General features: G+C 37.4%; 1 long non-coding RNA gene across 2 annotated transcripts in view; it reads right to left on the reverse strand.

Moving 5' to 3' along the window:
- Positions 1-18,517: 18,517 nt before the first annotated feature.
- The window catches only part of LOC132664271 (uncharacterized), a 66,496-nt gene continuing 64,552 nt past the window's right edge, over positions 18,518-20,461 (reverse strand). Inside the window, exon 3 of one of the 2 annotated variants that reach the window (XR_013553357.2) lies at positions 18,518-18,789. This is a non-coding gene — a long non-coding RNA (uncharacterized LOC132664271). The remainder of the gene's footprint in view (positions 18,790-20,461) is intronic. The other variant, XR_013553358.2, reaches the window with a different exon arrangement.

Genomic DNA, 20,461 nt, shown 5'->3' on the forward strand with positions numbered 1-20,461 from the left:
AATACTATAAAGATAAAGTTTGAAGTTGACTTTTGAGAGTATTTTCTACTTTCTCAAAAGGAAAACCATTAGTGACATATAGGATTGCAAAGGACAATATTTCTCACTAGAACTATAAAAATCTCTAATGCTCCCAATATCTGTAGAAATTAGGCAAAGGTAGAAGTAGCCATTAAAACATTTAAATTTTTGCCACTAGAACTTACCTTATCATGAGAAAGCTTCTTTCACAGAGTGGAATTTCTAAAACACTTCAAAAAAAAAAGTAGGTGGTTTTATGAATATCTTAAGACATAAACCTTCTGAAGAACAATTTAGCAATATTTATCGGAAGACTTAAAAATGCAGCAATTCCTTTCTAGAAACATCCTCAAACAGTAATAAGAACACGAATACATGTTTGTTTTTAAGGATAATTGTAACAACATGATTTGTAATAGTTAAAGACAGTAAACAGGGACACCTGGGTGGCTCAGTCGGTTAAGCATCCAACTTCAGCTCAGGCCGTGATCTCACGGTTCGTGAGGTTAAGCCCCGTGTCAGGGTCTGTGCTGACAGCTCAGAGCCTGGAGCCTGCTTCGGATTCTGTGTCTCCCTCTCTCTCTGCCCCTCCCCCACTTGTGCTCTGTCTCTCTCTCTCAAAAATAAATAAAAATTGTAAAAAAAAAAAAATTTAAAGACAGTAAAGAATCTAATGCCAATAATAAGATTAAATAAATTATTCCACATTTGTACTACGAAACACTGAGCAATTATTTAAATTGATATTTTTATGCCATGTTTATTATAATGAAAGATTTTCATGACATGATAGGCTACAAAACAATATGTAAAGAATAATGCCATTTTTGTTTTATCGAGAGTAGCAATAACAATAGGGAAAGACAAAGAGTATTAGTAAAATGGTAAGCCCAAAAGCTGATAATCTTTCTGGAGTACTTCTCTTTGTATTCTATCCATCATCTGATCCTGTCCTTTCTATTTTTTAAATGTTATCTACACTTACCATTCTCTTCATCATTATTGTGATAATCTTCACTTAGAAATGGCGTTATTTTTCCTGTTTTTGCAGAAAAACTAATAACTGATGTCTCTGTCCCACTGGTACCCTTCTCAAGCCCACACTCCACAGGGAAGGTAAGAGAATGGTCTTTCTTAAATGCCAGTGTGAATAGCGCATGATGTTTTCAAGGCAAAGTCTATACTCTTTGGTGTCACATATTCAACAATTAAAACTATGATCCCGACCTACTTACCTCTGCAACTCATTTCACATGGTTGCTCTGTCCCTTTACCAGGTGAATTCAAACCAAATTGAACTATTGGCATGTTTCCAAAGTTAACCATGGTCACTTCTGTACGACCCAAAGCAAGATGCTTTATCCACCAGAAACAAGTTGTCTCCTTATCCAGTGGCTATTCATCCTTTGTAGATAAAATCATTGCTGTGTAAAATCTAACTGACTATAGGCTGTTTTGCTAATGAAGGCATTCATTTCAATGATAAACCATAGCTCCACATTCAGAAATGGATAAGGGGCATGGAGACTAAAACTTCAAGGGCTCTGCGTGCTTTTCCATGAAGCTAAACAAGAACCAAAATGAATCAAGCAAATAACCCTTTACTGAATGAACTCAACACATTTCTGATCCTTTGGGTAGGCAAAGAGAGTCCTTATTTGAGAAGGATATTGAGAGTCGATTGTTTTGTATAACATCAAATGTTGATTTGCACTTAGAACCGATAGGACTGGCCAGAAATTGGAGAAGGGAGTCTTGAGAGAAAAATGGAGGTGAGCACTATTGCAGAAGGCCAGAACCGATGGAGGAGACTGACCAGTGAGAAACTGCCAGGTCAGAGTGACCATAGTAGAGGTGGTTGTGTTCTACTTATATCCCCTCTGACAAGAAGATGCAGGTGCTCCCACCCCCACCCCCACCTCTGTGAGCATTGGCTGCTAACAGCTCACAGCGGCACCCTTCTTCTGAAAATCGCCTCTTAATTATGGTAGCACCAATACAGAAATGCCTGGGAAGATATACCCTCCTCTCAGAGGTAGCCTGCAGCTGACTAGCACAGAGGTACAAAAAGACTGGTCCTTTGTCCTCAGCAAGGACAGTAGTGTAGTACCATTTTGGTTCTAGAGCTCACTATGGGGTCAGTTGAATCCATGTTTTTGCCTAGCTTTTCCCTTTGTCCTATGTCTTCTTTCCCTATGTCCCTTGCTTCTTTCCTGTACAAATTACACTGGAGCCTCTCCCTAATAAATCATTGCCCAGGAAACCTTGTCTCAGGCTCCACTCCTAAGGAACCCAGCCCAAAATAGCGGCCTATGACTTTTCAAGGCTAAGAATGTGAAATACCAAATTTTAAGATGTTTTTATTGCAGAGATGAAAACTCTTCCACTGACCTCATCTTATGAAGATTGTGCTACACACACATACCCATCAAAAGGCACCCTACAAAAATGCCTTCTATAAGTTTTCAGAGGAAATTGAAGATAAATGGCCAAGTTCCACATAGGGTTGGCACAAAACAGAAGGAAGAAAATAGCTACAGTGAAATGGTTCACGGGAGTTAGGAACTCAAAACCAACTAAAAGCACTGGGAATTCATGAAAATTATAGGGAGGGGAAGACTTCACCCAGAAAATGGGAATTGTAGCCCATGCATATTGATACTTTCCCCCATATCCCTTAGGCTCACCTCAATTTATCTGCTGCTAGTTCCCAGCATCCTTGCAGCATATGGCTCTTTTAGTCTATCTGAGGGCTTTCTCTAGTACCACAGAAGCTTGTTCCACCACACACAGGTGAAACCAAGAAGTGCAAGGGAGATAAAGTTCCAAGAGGCAATACTCAACCAAAAAGGGGATGGATAAATACTCTGGCCTCCCTGGCCGAATAGGCGCTCCAAGAATCACCAATAGGACTAAGTCTCAGGTGCCCATACTAATTAACTCATTAACACATGCTCTATTGTTTTTTTTTTTCTCCCCATTCCTGTCTCATTTCTTCCACTCCGTCACTTGTGCTTCTCGGAATTACCTCCCTAATTTATTTAGGAGGTAATAATAAATTACTGTACCCAAATCCTTGTGTCAGTGTTTTGGGAGAAAATAAAATTTAGGTAGAAATCAAGCCAGTTTTATTTAAATGTGTATTTCCTTGAAGAATTAATTTAAATATCACTTCTCTAGGAAGATTTCTATAGCCTGCTCTCTTCAAAACCTGTGCTTCCTTATTACTCCATGAATAAGTCTAATACATTGGAATAATGTGTGTGTTCTCTCAAGGATTGTGAGTTCCTTGAAGTTAGGAACAGTGTTTTATATCCATCTATATCCTCAGTGCCAAAAGCAGTGCCATTAATTTTGATGACTGTTCCAGTTAGAATGATTTCTTCGTTAATAACAACTTAAGCCATAAAAGGAGTAGGGGGAGGATTTATTGTATTAAATAAGTAAGGAGTCCAGGCGTAGATATTCAGGCTTATTTTCATTCAAGGCTCAACTGACAAATGATGGCACCAAAAGTCATTTTCTTTACTTCTTTGGAGATGCTACGTTGAAGTTGGCTCCATTTTCCACCTGATTTCACAAAGACTGCAACAGCAGTAGTTACTAATCTTCTAAGGTACATATCCAAAGAGAAAAACAAAGACTCTTTATCCTAGCACACCCAGAAGAAACATCATTGCATCTTACTGACACTCAGATCACACGACCATCCCTGGCCAATCACTATAGCCATAGGAATGCCATGTGTTAATTGGCTGAGATCTGTGTCGCTTATTTCACGGTTGAACTGGAGGAAGAGCCCCACATAACGCAAAGGACTGAAAAGGGATTGGAGATATTTCCTGGAGGAAAATCGGAAAGTTGTTAGCAGAAGAGAGGAAAATATATGCTAGAAAGCAAATAATAGATGTTTAACTGCAATAAAATAAAAAATGATGAATGGTATTATATTGCAATACCACAGAATTTCTCTGTGATTTCCGCAATTGTATATCATATTTGTATGTGTGTGTGTGTGTGTATACATATGTACATATATACATGTATATATGCATATGTACATATATATCACTTTACATAATAATATGTATAAAGTGGCAAACTAAAAGAATCATTTTAGTCTGGAAAGTTCTATCTTGCTTGATTAGAGCTTTCTTTGTTTCCTTACTCAGGCTCAGTGCTATCGTCTGCTTGAGTGGATAGGAACATTTGTTTTAATAAAAACTTGCTTAATACTTGGAACTATGACAACATATTTAAATTTATTTCTCGGACAAGACTGGGTGTAACCTCCAGGGAATAGATTTGCCCCATTAACTAGAGCTCTCATCGACTTCAAATATGGAGAGAGTTGATGTTCTGAGAATGAGTGTTAATAGGTGCTGAAAGAATGGGCACAATTTAATGTTTATAACAAATACAGGAGACTATAATGTGAAAATGTGTCCAGGGAAATCCAACACTTCCTCTGCGGTGTGTATTTTACCAGTTAGAGCATTAGAGAAATTAGTATTGTAGTTAAAGTGGAAAATAAAATCTCACCTTAGTTATAGTCCCCATTCTTTAGATTTCAAAATTAAATGAAAAATTCTTATTGGATAAAATAGTATTCAACTACACTATAATCTCATGAGATTCTTGTGGACATGGAGAGAAAATGGCAATTAAAAAAAAAAAAAACAAACACCGGGGATAATATACATTGGATTTGTTAAAGAAAGACTTACAAAAACAATCCTAAACAATAAAGAAATCCCTTTAAATAGCAAGAGGCCTAGTACAGTTTAGGCCATGTATTATTCTTATATTTTTCATATATATATTCTTTTCAGAAATGTATCCTAAAATACCCAAAAGTGAGAGTAATGAAAGAAAACTTAGCCTGTTTTATGAGTTTCACTCATGTCTCCTTTTTCTTCACCCCATAAGTGCTGGTAAGCCTTCCCACACATTCCTGGAGTGCAAAGCTGGGTCTGGCACTTTCTGATTCCATATGCTTCTATGCACTAAAAATCAGCAAGGATGAAGCTTTATCATCTTCCGCATAAATTAGGGGTGTGATTTGCCAATATGACTGGGCACTAGTCCAGCTGTCTTGAAAAATCAAGAAAAGGAAGTGAAGAAAGTTTTTTTTTTTTTTTTTCTATCTCAACCTGGGAAGGGAAGACACAAGTTCAAACTAAATGGAATCATTTAGTATTTCAAACCCAAAGTACTAAAGTATCTGTGACTTTATGGGAGAAGGAAGAGATCCTTGCTTAAGTTATGGCCACTGCTGGAGATCATTTGATGATATAGTCTATGCCTTGTCAAGGATATTGCCAAATTTTAAACCCAGGTTTCTTGGTCATTGAGCAGAGTAGGGTGCAGAAAGTGAAGGAGGAATGTTCAAGATACAGCATCATTCTCCCTTTGGTTTTTGTATTCCTTAAGCATTATGCCCAAATATATGCATATAAAACTTAGGTAACCTATCACATGAAGAGTCAAATATAGCTGTCATTGAGGACGAAGTCCTAGATATGGAGCACAGGAGAGCTCTAAACCAGGAGAACCCAGAGTTGCGGGCACAGAAAAAAAAAGCTAGTAGATTACTAAATATAACACTGAGAAAAGCTGTTCTCATCGCCAATATTTTATTCATGGACCTAGGAATCCTAACTTTGGAAGAAACAACACCATATTATACCAGTGAATCAATCACTGACTCCGAGCATATACTATAGCCTACAGGACATAATTCCAGCTAGAAAGTGCTGCCACACAGCTGATTGTTCCAAAAAAAAAGCCATTTAACTCATCTATCAGGTCATCTGTGTTCCAGTGATGGGGAACATGATAAGATCAGTTAATTCCATAGGCATGAACCAATCTCATATTTTACTTCTTGTAAAATGAATTCCCATTTCAAAAGCAATGCTGTGTGAGTTACCTTGACAGTGAATAAAGGCAGTCTAAATATTCATGGATGGTAGATTTTGTAGAAGCATTTTGGGCAGGGGTATAAAGTGTATATTGAAAATATTCCAAAAAGAAAAAAAAAGAAAAAAAAAGAAAAAAAAAAGCACTGAGCTTTCCACAATGGAAGTGATCAAATGTAATCAGTTTTCCATAGGTAACTGATCCTCCTGAGGAATAATGCCATATTGGAGCTAAATGTTGGCCCCTGCTATCGGCAGGTAGGGCACTCAGCAACAGCTCTAACCATATTGGTTTCAGTGAGTAAAAATCCAGTTTGCTGAACCCATAATGATTTTATTAATACATCTATTGGGCAAGAACAAGGTAATGGGTGAAAGAGGATGACTGACATTCACAGAACAAGTGATCTTAACCACCTGATTATTAAGATTCTCCTTTGTTAAGAGTACTCTTTACTGAGCATTCACTGGGGATACAAATATCTTCATACTCTGTGCCCACATGGAGACATTCATCCATATACCACTTATGCAGACCACCTCAAGACCAGTTTTCCAATCGTGTTCCCTCTAAACCAAACTATTAGTCATTTCAGATAGTGTCAGCATGTCATACAGGAATATATGTAATCCAGGACCAGAAATATTCTTCCTCACTATATCGGTCATAAGGAACCTCCCATTAAATAACCATAAGTGTGGGATGAGAAAAAAATTTAAAAGTGTAGAAGCAATAGACACTATGAGAATCTGTGTCACTTGTAAATGCAACTCGCTTATGCCTTTAGGACTTGCTCAAGCCTGATCTCATATAAACCACTACCACTTAATGGTGGAATAAAGCACCACGTACTCAAATTTATGGCTTAATAAGTCAGACAACACCTGACTTTTCTGATGGTCAGATCAGGTTACATGATAACTTGATAACCCATGACAGTAGTTCAGGCTCTTCTAGGACCCAGTAGCAAGCTAGAAGTTTCTCGAAAATAGAATTGTCATCTGAAAAGGGTGGCGTGGCATATTCCAAAATCCTAAATGCTTGCACTGTGATTTACCTATAGGTCCTGATAAAAATTCCGTAAAACTTTTCTGTCTGCCACAGACATTTTAAGTACCATTAGCTCTGCCGGGTCATATGGTCCATGCACCTGAATCTTTCTCTGGCCCCCACTAAAAATTGCAACCTTTCCAGTTATTCAATAGTGAGATCTATGTTATCTATATAATCTAAAGAAGCTCTTGAGATAGAGACATTGAGCTTGTTTTTCCACAGAAGTTGCCAGACACAGCAACCTGTCCTTATCTTAGAATGACATATCTTAACATACCCCAGACCATTTTCCTGAGGTACGCTCCTTTAAAATTTTGTGGAAATACAATTACCCTCTGATACACATGTATCCTGCCAAGATGTCTAGGGCAGTTACTACTTTCTGTTCATCAGGTACAAGCATTGATGTAGTGGAGGAGTAGGATGTTTGATGAAATGCAGAGACAATCAGAGTCCCTACAGACTGGTTACAGCCGAGAGCTGGAAGGTTGCCATAGCCCTGGAAGTAGGATGGGGAAGGTGCATTGCTCGCCATGCCAAATGAAAATACACTGTTTTAGGGGGTCTTTAGTAACAGGTAGGAAGACAAAAACGTGTACCAAATCAATAACTGTGTAATAGAGGATGTTTTGATCTGCTCCAGTGAAGAAACCGTATCTTAAACAGCTGCTGCAATTGATTTACCAGATGATTAATTAATTCTCTAACATCTGTCTTCTTCTGCACAGGCCAAATAGGAGAGGTGATTTGGGAATTTATTAGAAATGATCGTTTCTACAATCTTAAGTTTCTTACGGTGGCACTAGTCTTGAAACCCTTCCGAGAATGAGGTGTTGCCATTGGTTTACTATTTTTGTAGCTATAGGTTATTCTAGAGGCTTTCTCAAGTCAAGGAACCAATATAAGTATTCTGGCAATTTTTTAGTATGTCTATTCCAATTAGGCATTCTGTAACTGGGAAACAGCCACACGGTGTATTTGGGGATAACCCTGCATGAGACAAAAACAACCAAAACCTTATTAATATTCTGATCTCCAAAACTCTCCCATCTAATTGATGGGTCACAGTGGCATTTTGTGTCTCTAAGAATTATTAGCAGTTCAGAGCCAGTTTCAAGCAATACCTGAATTGTATGATGACTTTCCCTTTCTTAAGGCACCTGTCACCCTTAAAAAATGGCCAAAGATTCTTTTGGGGAAAGCTAGAGAAAGATATACTGGATGAGTTTATATGCAAACTATCCAGCTAGAGCCACACCTGCTTTATCTGACCTACGTACATCAGGAGGCAGTACTCCTCTGCCTTAATCATCCCAGGCTCAGATACCAGACAACTACAACTCACCCTTAGAGTTTAGAGCCCACTGAAATTATTCCAGCTAGCCAGTCCTCAACTGTTTACATTGCACTGCTTTGCCTTTCCTACAGAAACCCCAATAAAGGCTCTGGCCTAAACCTATCACTAGCTTCTGCTTCCCAATCAAAACTTGGTGTTCCTCCCGTGGCTCTGTGTGGCAAGCTGTGACTCTTATTTCTGGGGGAACTGTGAGTAACATTAAGCTTTTAATGGCATTGACCTCTTTGCAACTTCACTCAGTCTCCTTCATAAATTAAGAGCTGGGCACAAAATACACTGTAAGTGTGAACTGGCACGGGAGTGGTAAATGATTCTTCATTCTGATGATCCAAGTCAAACTTCTATTCACCGGACATAGAGCTTTTCCATCAATTACAAATCAAGTAAGACTTGAATAATGTGCCCGTATATTGCAGTCTTGGGGATGCCGTGATCAACTAGCTAAAGACGATTGTCTCTGTGGTTGAAATCCTCTTCCTGATTACCTGATTACCACTTCAAATGTGCTACTCATAGTAATTCCACCTATATTGTCTCAGTTAAGTGCTATCACTTGGCCTCTGCCACCTTGACACCCCATCATCCCAGCTGAATTCAGAGATCCTGTTTTGATGGCACCACTTCTTACTGTCATTCTTGGCCTGCAGGGAAAAGCTACTGTAGAGATTTTTAAAGACAACGGTCCTCCTTTCATCAATGTACTTCTCAAAGCCTTCCTAAGAGAAATGTCTTCTAGACATATATAGGTAGGTGAGCCAGTCTTATGAGATAAATAGAACCCCTCATTCAAATATCTATAAGCCTTTCCATAGTGTCCTCTATAGGATATCAAAAGAATTCTGGCAACTCAACTTCATTTTAGTCAACTAACCAAGCCCAAAGTTGGAACTACTTACCAGCCACGCAAAGTACACTGAATGAGAATCTCTGCTTAGTGAACAAAACTCAATATATTCAAATTGACCCAACATTACATTCTCCCACCCTGATCCAATACCTTTTCAATCCACTTCCATACATATTCCCAGATTTCATTATATATGAATATAAATCGTATAAATTATTTTGGTGCGTATAGCAGTTCTTTTTCATATCATAATTTTCCTCTGATCCCCAGAAGCATGCCAGAATCTGAGTCTTGCCATGGATCTAGAAAGAAGGAAGCAGAAGTGGTGAGGTATCTTTAAGGAGGAGATCAGCATTATCTGGCAAATTAAGTTCCTCAGGCTAGGACAGTTAAGTTCTTCAGTCAAGGGGAGACTAATTTTCCCAGACTTGGGACAAAAGGTGCTTCTACTGGCAGATGAGGCTCAATAAAATGTAAAGATTCAAGTTCCTCTACATCGTCAAAACCAGCCCATGTATCTCCATCCCAATATTCATGGCCCTACTCCTTCCCAGTCAATGCATTAATTCTAATATAAGAAACCCTGAGAGATTAGATTTAATTGTAATTCAGCTACTCTGCACATTAGACTTTGATCGTCAGAAATTTTGTAGGAAATATGGATTTTTCTTAGAGCATTCGTAGAAGCTTTCTAATCCATTACCCAAACTTTGATTTGGGAATTTAAAACCCTGAGCTCATTTTCATTCTCCACGGTTTCTAACACACTTAGAACCAACCAGCCAACCATTATATTTATTTTTATTAGAAGTATTCTATAGCAGCAACTACTTGGTGACTCAAAGCCTTTTTTTCTATAGTCGTTTGATTATAAGTGAAACCACAGGTGATAATTTAGGAAGCCATTTTACCACAACATGTCATGGACTGTAGGTGTCCCCTTTGCTATTGGCAGCAAGAACATGAATGTCTTTAAATCTAATAAGACCAGAGAATCAATTATAAATTATCATCTTTGGGGCAGCTGGGTGGTTCAGTCAGTGAAGCGTCCGACTTCGGCTCAGGTCATGATCTTGCAGTTTGTGAGTTCTAGTTCTGCAACGGGCTCTGTGCTGACAGCTCAGAGCCTATAGTCTGCTTCAGATTCTGTGTCTTCCTCTCTCTGCCCCTCCCCTGCTCATGCTCTGTCTCTCAAAAATAAATAAATGTTAAAAAAAATTAAAAAAAAATAATCATCTTTAATGGTCTGTTTTCTCAGAACCAATTCTGATACCAATAATTGTAGTAATCAGTATTCAATCATGAAAGTAGAACACATATGACTCATTTGGAATAAGAGATTTATTATAGGAATAAGATTCTATGCAATTGTTGAAACTGAGGACACAAGTTGCAGGATTAGAGAAAGAGACTTTTGGAAGCACTGATGGGAATAGACAAATTGGAGTTCTCTGAGAAATCCAGATCTGGTATATCCAGCTCCTAAAATGGGACCACAAGGATAGACGGTAGAAGAGAGAATGGAAGCCTTTTGATTTTGTATTTGTTGTCAGTCTGGAATCTCTATTGTTCAGGAATGGCATTTGTAATGGAGTTCTTAATATGTACAAGGGACTTGAGGTCACATTTGCAAAACTGTCATTATTAGTGACAATGAAGACCTCTAGCTCATAATGGCTCCTGCTTCCCTTCCACCTTCCAAATATCACAAAAATTTCTCTTTGGGCCAACTTTAACTTATAACCATATGGAAAAAGGAATTCTGGGAAATATAGTTTCAGCTTAGCCAAGTTGACAGTATAAAAATACCACAGCATATTTTCCATATTTAAATCCTATTAGACTTAAATCATGTGCCATTGGTATTAAATCATGGGCCTGTTGGCTTTTAAGTTACGTGCCAACTCTGACTAAAGAAAAATGGTATGGATTATGAGTTTTTTTGGTTGCAAGCCACAAATATTGGCTCTGGCTAACTTGTGCAAAAAGAGAAAAAAAAAAACCTTATTGGAATAATATTACTGGGAAACTCACTATTTTAATGGGAATGCTAGAGAAGATGGTTTGAAATTTAAAAATATTTTTAAAAATAAAAAGAAAGCAGGAAAGCAGCAGGTAACTCTCTACTGCCTCATGTAGCTTTCTTGTCTGAGAGGAATGTACAGTTTTGCTTTTTTTTTTTTTTTTTTTTTTGGCATGGGGATGGGGGTTGTTGCTCTTGATTTTGTTTTCTTGTTTTTTAAATCCCAAATAGCTCTGTTCAAGATTCTAACTCCTTGGAAAGAATGTTTTTGTCTAATTAGGCTTAGATCACATGTTCACTTCTTGGTACTATTGAGAGTATAAGATCTGGCAAAAGTATCCTGCCACAGCCTTCAGGAAGCTCTTCATACTTCATAACTAAATTGTTTTATATAGTTTATGGTTTTACCCACCTTGTGCAAAATGGTGGCAAGGTAACTCCTCATAAGGAAATAGGACTGATGCTAAGAAGGAGGAATAGTTATGGATCAACCAAAAGCTTCTAATGAATACTTCCTAATAAGGGCTTCGAGGCAATGTGCAGAATGAGCAAAAAATTGCATATGATCTATCAGCACTGGCTTTCACAGTTGCAAGAAAGAATACTAATAGCAAGATGGCTGAACATTTTGCCAACAACCCTTGGTTTTGATACAGCCTCTTCAATTCACAAGACAGCTGAAAGAAGGTTATGATTACTGAATGGAGAATGTTCAAACACTTCCTCTGCCAGACTTTGAAGGCCTGTCATAATCTAGATCCAGGTTTATTTTCATTATTTCAATCTTACATTCCACCTGTGGCACATCAGCCCATGGTGGAGAAAGCGATCCTTCAGAGTTGGGCAAAACTGGATTTGAACACCATCTTCACTCTGTGACAGCTGTGTGGACTTTAATGTTTTCTTAAAATTTTTGGCATCCGGTGTCCTCAGCTATCCACTTGATAGTGTCAGTGACAGAATTAAGTGGAAAATCAAGCTAACAAACACAGTGTCAGAGTCAACATGGCGCTTAGTGCACAGGGAACATTCCATATACACTAACTCTTTCTGCCTTTGCTCCCATAGTACCCCTTTCTTAAAAATCTTCTGTTACTTTTACCTAATTGAATCATGCACTCAAAATACAGCTCAAATGTTATCCTTTTCTTGAAATTTTCCAAACAACATAAAGTTTTCAACCTCCATATAGCTTCTTATATGTTGTATAGTATTTATCTATAACTTATAGATAAACACCATATAACTTCACATATAAGTGCAACATTAGGCACTTCATTATCTCTTTATTTTTAAGTTGTTATTAATTAATTATTTTATGCATTATAGCATCTCCATGCTGGGTCATTATAATTTTGAATATCCAAAACCTTCTTAACACTCAACATGTGAATGTTTTTCCTATTTGCTATTTACTATTTGCCAGGTTCTGGCTTGGAAATTGGTAGCACAAAAATAAATAAGGCACTATTGGTGCTTACTAGACACTCACAGCCTAATGGGGGAGATGACTAGGCAAATAGTCAAAATCAAGAAATATTCAAGCATCTACAAAAGAAGAAAAAAAATTACTGTTGGAAAAACTGTAAATAATTTACTACGACTGGAAGGTAGAGTGAGAAAGGGAAACAGCAAGATAAGAGATTAGAGAGGCCAACCAAGGAGCCATCATAAAAGGCCTTCTATATCACCCAAAAGGTTAAGACTTTATCTTAAACTCAGTGAAGAAACACTGAGGAAATTCAGCCAGAAAGAGTTATAATACGTATCCACAAAAACAATAAGAAGAATAACCATAGTAATAGCAGTAACCAAATACTGAGCACCATTTAATGCAAGCACTGTACAAGATAGATAACTTATTTAATTCTCAAGACAATGCTCTGATGTAGGTATTATAGTCCCAATTTACCAATGAGGAAATTGAGGCTTAGAAAGGTTAAACAGCTTGCCCAAAGTTACAGTTAGTAAGTATTGGAACGGGTTATAAATCCATGTCTGTCTCATTCAAGAACCCACAATCTTAACCACAATGTTAAGATTTATGTTTTAGAAAGATCACTTTGGCAGCAGTGTAGAGAACTGATTGAAGGAGGCCAAACCTAGAGGCAAAGACTCCATTTATGACTACTGCACAAATACAGCTTTAAAAGGTTAAAACCCCATTTCCAGAGATAGTAGCACAGATAGAGAGAAAGAGATGAATTTAATAAATGTGAAGGAGATTTCACAGGCAAGAGTTAGTAACTGGCCAGATATGGGGATGAGAAAGAAAAATCAAAGGTAATAACCAAGTAACTGAGTTGATGTTATATCATCAATATACACTGTTTGGGATAGAGAAATTGAAAGATAATGAAATAAGTCTGAGGTGGGGCAAATGCAAGATGGCAAAAGTCAGTGTTGAGATTGTGGCACTTCGAGAAAATTCATATCCAAGTAGGTATCTAGGAAGAGATCTGACAGGCCTCAGGACATAAGTTGTGGACGCAGCCGTGGAGCTAGAAAAAAATGAACTCAGGGAGAATCTATAGAGTAAATAAGATAATGAAATGAAGATATAAAACATTTGAAACATTAATATTTGAATGTATTTTGGGTACAAGATGAAAGTTTAGCAAAAACTGAGAAGGAACTTCCACAGGATTATGAATACAACCAGAATAGTTTTTTAAAGTGGGAGTTGCAAATAATTTGAAAAGTTGTAAATAATGGCGAAAGCCACAGAAAATAACTTTTCAATTCTTCATGGAAGAGTTACAGGTGATTTTATATTATTCTTTATAAGTTACTTAAGTATATTTTTAAAAATACAGATTTTTCAATCGTAGAATGAAGCATTTCTCATAAAAGTTAGCAACAAGATCACTAGTGTTCATGCAAGAGAAGATTCATTGAAGTGCACTGAAGACACAAAGACACATGGCAATTGATGGAGGAAAGGAAGAGAACAAAAGCACAGTTATTTTTTAAACTAAATAGAAAGGAGAAAGAGAGAGACAGGGTAAGAGATGGTCAAGAGTATCTAAAATGTACAAAGAGTGAGTTTTGTGTTTAAGATGAGAAACACTTGAACATACTTATATTGTTAAAGAATAAAAGGCTGGCAGATAGAAAAAACAAAGCTGCATCACTCTGCTTGCCAGCCAAGAGAGAGCAATCTCACTCAAGAAATGCATTCGAATGAGACTTCCCTAACTGAAAACAGAAGGTAGAAGGGGGAGTCGGTTCTGTATTAGGAGGAATTCTAAGAATGAGGAGAACATTGTCAAGCGTCCCTTGGGTTTGGTCATGCTCTGTTATATTTAACGAAAATATGGGCATGATAGAAAGGCTCTATCAAGGTCAGAACCAAGTAGGGACACTCTCCCCCGAGCATGCTTGGAATTGGCAACTTTTCCTTTAACACTATGCTGAGGAGCCAGATTTACTAGATATGAAGAGGTAGAAGACAGCAGAAAAAGAAGCTGACTAACGGAGCCAGGTTCCTGGCCAGAAGCTTTTCAGTGGATTGGACAAGAAGTTGAGAAATTTTCCGTTTGATAGCCTCTATTCTCTCTGTGAAGTAAGAAATTAGACCCTTCATTGGAAGGAAGGAAAATGTAAAGATAATGTCTGATAAGATTAGGATAACAAATACATTCCAGTTTGCCTGGGAATTGCCTGGCTTTTGTACTAAAAATCAATGTCCTCGAACCCTCTAGTCTAGTCTTGGGTAAAGTAGGACACTGGTCATCCCAGATGAGATTGTCATCAGTTATAGTTGTTGAAGAGAATGAAGAAATAATTAGAAGATAAACTAATAATAAATAATGATAAATAATTAGAATCTAACTAAGGCTGGAGATCAATGATTTATAATCATTCCAATGCATTTAGTCCTGTGATTTAGCAATTTCCTGTGCTCAGGTCTGTTTCAATGCATCCCAAATGGTGGAATAGAAAGGCAAATATTTTCAAGAGCTTTAAACACCAAATATCCTTGTTGTTTCTAACTTCTGTACTTCCTGAAGACGAGGTAGGACGAGCTGGGGCACTCAGAGGGAATGAAAGTAGATTCAGAAATTCTGGTGTTCTGTCTTGCCTAAAGGGAAAGGTTCTCATGGGACTCTCTGATGCCATGCTGGCCCTAGAATTTCAATTTATGTTTTCCAAAATGATAAATCACTTATTTCTTCCTCCCATAGGAAGCAAAGCCAGATGAGACCGGTTTTAAAGACTCCAATACTATTGTGTTATTGCCAACGGAGTAGATAAAGAAAGAAAAATAAATCTTCCTCTGTCTTTAAATCAGAAGTAGAGAACAGAAGGACATTTTAGCAGAGAGGCCTAACACTTCAAGATATACGACTGCATCTCTGAGTCAAAACGGCTTGAGGTCATCAGGCATGGTTTTAAAACCTAGCTGTGTGTCTGAACCACCTATGGAGCTTCTTAAACAATTACAGGTGCCCAGGTGTACCTCAGACTTCCTGCAGAATCTCCGGGGGCTAGGCCTTGAAATCAATACTTGCAGCAGGCTTCCTTGGAGTGGTTCTGATAGACCACCAGCATCAGCGTCAAGAGATCTAGGGCAAGATCCAGAACAACATGCAACACTTGAAAGCTGCAATGGGAGCTCTATGAAAGTTTCTGTCCCTAGAGATGGCCCACTCATAAAAGAAAAATAAATTAGAACCATCCTCGAAATGCACTGGAAATAGATTTCTTTCTTCCCTAATCCTTTTTTTTTTTTTTACAATGGGTTTCATTTTCTCATACATAACTGATCAACACTATTTTTAGTTTTGCTCTTTCAGTGGCAAGGAATGGAGACTAATTTAATCTGCCTCAAGAAGATGAGAGTTTATTTTAGGAATATATGTAGACTAGGCCTGGAACTAGACAACACTGAGGAACTAAATCTAAAGCAGCTCTAGGGACCAACTATATAAGATTGCTCTCTAGGGGCAGAGAGACAAAGAGCTATGTGACATAAAATGTACCTCCCTAGAAACAGAGCTTTTGAAACGGGTAGTTTTCATTAGAAGGGGATGTGGGTAGTGGGGTGCAGTGTGCATTTCTAGCACAGATATCTATGCTGTTTTTGTAAAATATTTTTTTACAGTAGAAAACTGAATCATGTTTCCATCTATGTCTTTATAAATACTTGAAGACTGTGTTTGTTTTTATTTTTATTTTTTTCCTAAATGTGCGTCAGATTCACCTTATCCCACATGCATCACTCCTGCTGGGACAATGAGAGCTCTTTTTACAAAATCTTTAAAAATTTCCCATTCAAGAGACTATACTTAAGCAAATCAAACTTACTGGAACGTCTGAGGCATATGCCCAGGTAGATTGTAAAGTACTTGAAGTCAGATTCCTCCCCTACTTCCCCTAAACACATAACTATATGACTAGCACAGCCAGACCAGACAACCTCTTAGGATTTTAGAAATGATAAAGGAAAGCCATAGACACTAACCCACCCACTGTAATGGTGAAGGATGACTATAAAACAAGTCTTCTGTCTCCATAATGGCTTCCTACTCCAAATTACCCATAGAATGAAAATTGATTTGAGTAAGACTCCAAACTTATAGGGCTTCCAACTAATCATATAATAATTTTAGATTTGAGGGCAAAGAGATTTTAATAAAATATTATTTGATCCAAATTCTCTGAAATACAACTAAAAACATTGATTTGTTTGCCTTGTTAAATGGCTGAAAAATTACAAGCTCAAGTAATTTTGTACTATCTACAGATTAATATACAGATTAGCTTTTTGGCTTGTTCTTTAGGCAGTTCCCCTTACATTGCTATTGCTTGAATCTGTTTACTCCCCTAGTTCTTTATCCTAATATCCTCTCAGAAAGCCAAAATATTCTGCCAAATTCAACCTAAAGTCATGTCTTCAACAAATTACTATTGGGCCTATGAATGAGGTAATAATGCTGAATATGGTCTGTGCTCTCCAGGTACTAGCTGTTGATTTGTTGGGAAAACAAACACATAAACAGGTAGCTACATTACAATGTGAAATGTACAATGCTGGGTATTGTAACAGCACTGTAGAGGGGACACTTGCCCCAACGTGCAGAGGTCAGAGAAAGCTTCCAGAGGTATGTGACATAGAACTGAATCACAAGACTTTTTTCTGCTCGGTCCCTAACCTGTGTTAACAGCCTTGTGTCTTTATCGCCATCAGCAAATCCTGGTAAATACATCTTGATTCCATAAATTTCTATAAACTACCATTATTTCTTACCTAGACTACTACAATAGCCTCCTGCCTATTTCTCCCAATTGCATTTTTTATTGCTACATATTTATTTTCCACATGGCATCCAGAGTAATCAATAAAATCATGCTACATGTTTGTTGAATTCTTTCATGACTTCCCATCACATTTCAGATAGCAACCAAATGTCTTCCTGCAGCTGAAAATCTCATAGATTAATTTGGGCCTGCGTGTGTCTTTCCAGTCTTCTTTCCATTTTCCTTCCTCACTACCCTCCAGTCCCACTGACTTTCTTTCAGTCTCTCAAACAAAAGTTCTATATCCCTTCAGGGGATATGCCATTTGCCCTGTTTGAGACACTCTTTCTCCTCTCAGCCTCTTTTTTCCTCAGGCTACTTTTCAATTTTCAGGTCTGAAGGTAAATCCCTCCCCTTCAGAGATTTCTGATTATCTAAAGTAGACTTCCCTTGTATTCTGCCTCCAACCTTTGTTTATATCTTCATAGCACCTATTACCACTTGAAACAGTATATTCATAGCTTGTTTATTACTTGCTGTCTGTCTCCTCACCAGGTTGTAATTTGCTCCATAAAGGCACAGACCAAATCTATTTCATTCACCATTGTACTCCTAGAATATGGCATTAGAACTAGGCATTCATTAAGTTTTTGCTGCATGAGTGAATGAGTAAATTCATGCACTTTTGATTCAGCAAACCTTTGACCACTCACTATTTTTTAGTTGACTTCACTCATGCTCCCACCTCTCTCATGAATACCCTCCACCCAGGCACTGCTTCTGCCGATTGTTGGGGACCAATTCAGAATTCCACTTCCTTCATGAAATCTTCCCTAATTTCGCCAACACCACTCATCACTCTTTTCTATGAACTGTGCATAGGATTTCTGCTTCTTTTGTGCCTGTTTGCATCATAAATTTTTGTGTACTTGTCTATTTCTCTTACTAGATCATAAGTCCATTAAAGCCAGGAACAATGTCTCTGTCACTTTGAATCGACCATAGCACCAGTTTATCTTTACCAGCAGTGACAACTCTGTAATGGTGATAAGTAGGTCAACTAATAAAATAATTTTGGGATAAGTTAAAAAGAGAGACCTTTCTGGAAGTAGAATTTAAAGATGGAACTTAATATGGCTCCAGAATCATTTATTATAGGTCTTAGGTGAGCTTTTGTCACTTCTTATGTTTTGTATTCACTCTTAATATTGGTATCTCGATCACACTGTGTCCTTTTTCAGTGAAGCTGTCAAAACCCATCTGGCTGGTCAGCAAAATGTTGGTGCTGCTGTGACACCTTGTCAACAATGACACTCTCCATACCTGCCATATAAAAAATAAAATAAAATAAAATTAGTGTGTTATACAAAAAGGAGAATGGCGTCAAGAGTAATATGAAGGAGTTGTTACGAAGAAGACTTTCTGTAGTATCTGGGAACAGCCCAAGATAGACAATATTCTATAAATTCCTATGATCAGTTCCACATAATTTGTTTTCGCATAAACACTGAACTCAAACCCAGGTTTCGATAACTAGAGACGCTAAGAGATATTAGCTTTAGCTTTAAAAGAAACCTCAAAAAGGGATTTCAATTAAAGAGTAATATGGTATGTACACGTTTTCAATATAATTCATCTACCACCTACCTTACATATTAAAATCCAATTTATACAATTTAGATTTCATGAAATAATAATGCTAGCCACAGTTATTTGCAGCACAATGAACATTGTTGAAAGTCTAAAACATGACAGTGACCTTTATATTAGTCTGTATTACTACCCAGAAAAGGCAATTTTATTTCATAGCCTATTGAATATAGGAGCCATTTTCAGATACATCTAGTTTAAGTGGCAAAATTACAGAAAATTACACATACAGTATGATAGCTTTTTTCCTACTCTAAGGAAAGCACCTAAATGCCTTCAAATTCTGTAAAATCATTGCTCTTTTAGAATCAGTGGTTCCAAAATTATCAGACGCTGTCAAATTTTGCAACCATATGTGCTTAGTTTATGGTTAATATATCTTTATTGATGACCATTGATTTAACATAGATTATTAGGACTATTACGCTGGACCTAAGCAAACCTCAGACAATAACATCCAGCATCATTCTGTTGAGACGAGAGGGGAAAAGGATGGTAGGAAGTGAAGGAAAATACGCCCCATGAGATCATCAGCAAGGAATGCCTGGAGGAAGACCAGGCCTTAACCACTGTCAGTTCCTAGACACTTACGGGTCTTTCATCTCTAAATTTATCTAAAGTCTCTAATTTTATTAATGTATACTAGTTACATATGTTCCTTGATGGTTCTCTAGAATTGTGATTTGTATGTTTGACAGATAGCTCATAATTCTAATACTGAGAGTTTGAACAAATCTCCCTGTCACTCCTTTTCACTTTTGTGATTGGATGAATGTTGGTCTTCTTTCTCATTCATCAGCATTTGACTTTTCAGACTGGAGTTCAATATTTCTATTCCATCATTTTTCAGAGTTTAGAAATCTCCTTAGTCATTTAAATTGCCCTTCCTGGGAGCTTTCTAGCTGTTTTAGGGTGTTACCATTCTTTTTAACTCTGTCAAAGCCAGGTCATCCCTGCTATTTGAGATCTAAGATTTTAATATCCCAGCATTTAAAGATTTACGCATTTTCTAACAGATGCAGAAATCAATGGGAAATCTCATGAGATCTTGGAAACTATAAATTAGAAGTAACCCAAGGCTCACACTGTAGATAGCTAGGCAGCTAATATCTACCTGGTGGGCTAGTCTTATTTCAGTGTATCAGAACACCTGTCTATATAAAAAAGTCTTTTCTAACTTGTTGTATACCGTGCTATTTCCCATGTTAAAACTACTCCTTAACATGCTAAATTTACCTATCTAGGGAAGGAAGTATATTAGTACATTGTGATCTGATTTAAAAATAAACTATTCTTCAGTCCTGAGAGATTAGTGTGCCAAACAGGTAAAATTTAATGGAATAAG

Source organism: Panthera onca, chromosome F2, assembly GCF_046562875.1.
Source record: "Panthera onca isolate mPanOnc1 chromosome F2, mPanOnc1 haplotype 2, whole genome shotgun sequence".
NCBI classification, from domain to species: domain Eukaryota; kingdom Metazoa; phylum Chordata; class Mammalia; order Carnivora; family Felidae; genus Panthera; species Panthera onca.